Below are 2,286 nucleotides of genomic sequence, written 5' to 3' on the forward strand. Positions count from 1 at the left end.
AATTCCAAATAAAAAGACTTGATAGTCATTGACAAAAAAAATTTGCAAATGTGAGCAATCGACTGATCAATACAATTTTTCCAATATTCACAGAATTTTAGGGAAATAAGATCGATAGCATTGTTAGGAACAAGAAGGTTTCCTTGTTACAAGTAGGCACCCATAGATATAAGCCTGTATAAAGATTGCATCATTAACAACTTAAATTTAGAGGATACTACATGCATCAGCAGCACGTATACTCAAATTACAATACAGAGATTAACATGGCACTTGCAAAAGGATAATAAGAAAATTTGAGAAGTATTCCATATTTTTCATTCTTCAGATGCAAGAAATGAAAAACAGTTATTAAAAGGTTGATTACAAAATTACAAGTGTAACAATACACGTAATTCATATATTAAATTTAGTTTGACATCAGTGTACTAAATCTTCAGCTCAGAAAGGCGTTTGCATAGCATAAAATTTACAAAACTTCAAATTAGACAACATTGTCATTTTATCCCAAAGAAAAATAAAGACCTAGAAAAAATAAGGAATCAAACTGTTTCTATATGGAATGCAATCGGAAAGGACACATTAATTAACCTATATATTATAAAGTAATGTAGAATTCAAAGTATATCTAGGAGAAAATAAAATAAATTATGAACATTATGCAAACATAGAATATAGAATATTTTAAAATATACTTTTTCAGACAAGCACCAGAAATATTTTGCTTTCTGTACTATTCATTTCAACAGGTAAGTTAAAATTATTTCTGATTAAAAAATCACAAACTCTGAAGAAATCATTATACATGTATACAAAAACTATTGAATACATTTTGACATCCAATGCAGGCAATTCATTTGGAAGAATTCCGCGGAATCCATGAATTTTTACAGTAAAATATTGGTGTTGCCGGGCACTGGTGGCTCATGCCTATAATCCTAGCTACACAGGAGGCTGAGATCTGAGAATCATTGTTCAAAGCCAGCCTGGAAAGGGAAGTCTGTGGTACTCTTATCTCCAATAAACCACTAGAAAACTGGAAGTGGAGCTGTGGCTCAAGTGGTAGAGTGCTCACCTTGAGCTGAAGAGCAGAGGGATAGCTCCCAGGCCCAGAGTTCAAGCCCCATGACAGACCAAAAAAAAAAAAAAAAAGATATTGCTCTTATTTGTTTTGTGAAAATATTTTGTAGGGACACAAAAGATGGACTTGCATTTTTGAAATTTAAGAAACTTAACCCGAACATTAGGACTTTGTTGAACAATTTGTACAGCCCTCCACAACTTCATAGAGGTAGTGATACATACTTATCCTTTTGGCAATATCAAATGCAGTTTCTTCTATGTTGTTCTTCAGGCCTGGTTTTATATAATGGTTCAACAGAAGGAGATCCAGCGTATCTTTGCTATCGCAATTCTCAGCAGCAAGATACAAGGGGATCAAGAGGCCTTTAGTTTGGGCATTGGTATCTGTATCATGATGAAGTAAGAAAGAAGCCACTCTGGTATTATTCCACGTATATGCACTGTGCAGGGGTGTCCAGTCATCTACAATTATTGTATGTGCCGCTTGAGACACCAACTCACTGACAATGTCTGAGTGTCCACTGTAGGCTTCTCAATGAAGAGGGGTATACTCATCGTCATCCCTACTATTCACATGAGTGGCCATTTGGAAAGAAGTCTCCGCACTGTATTAAGCCGAATATTTTTGGCAGCCCAATGAAGAAATTTGCTTGGATCTTTCTCCATTTTTTTTATTTAATTGATACCATTCCTTACTTTTTCATCTTGTTCCTCATATTCCTAAGAATTGCCTTACCAGAGACTTTGAGAGCCAGTGGGAATGAGGTATCCATGTATTTCCCTATTAGTTCACATTGGTTGAACTGGTCAGAAATATCCGGTGAATTTTCTGCATCTGTTTATTCACCATGATTTATTTTCTCTTTTTCAAATTTTACTATTCGAAATTATTCTAACCGGAGAGTAAGGAATTGTTAGAGAACAGAGGAAAGATGTTCCTCCGTATTCAAATGTACACACTGAAAATGAGGACCAGTGATGCATTCATGTGCAGTTTATTCTAGGAAAATAGGAAATAATGCCTTCTATATAAATGATTTGTTAAATGGCAGAGCAAAAAGTGTAATGATGCAACCAAAAATATAAAAGCAAAATAAATTAGGATAATTATGGAGCAATCATATTATTTATGAGAACCAAGAAAGGGAAAAAGAGAGAGACAGATGTGCAATGACCTATCTAGCCACAAAATCCATGCCTCTG

General features: G+C 34.6%; 1 pseudogene; it reads left to right on the top strand.

Moving 5' to 3' along the window:
- Positions 1–221: 221 nt before the first annotated feature.
- On the top strand, positions 222–318 carry LOC122101002 (annotated as a pseudogene).
- The last annotated feature ends 1,968 nt before the right edge of the window (positions 319–2,286 follow it).

The sequence above is a fragment of the Dipodomys spectabilis genome, unplaced genomic scaffold (assembly GCF_019054845.1).
Source record: "Dipodomys spectabilis isolate Male_0828 unplaced genomic scaffold, ASM1905484v1 ptg000614l, whole genome shotgun sequence".
Taxonomy (NCBI): Eukaryota; Metazoa; Chordata; class Mammalia; order Rodentia; family Heteromyidae; genus Dipodomys; species Dipodomys spectabilis.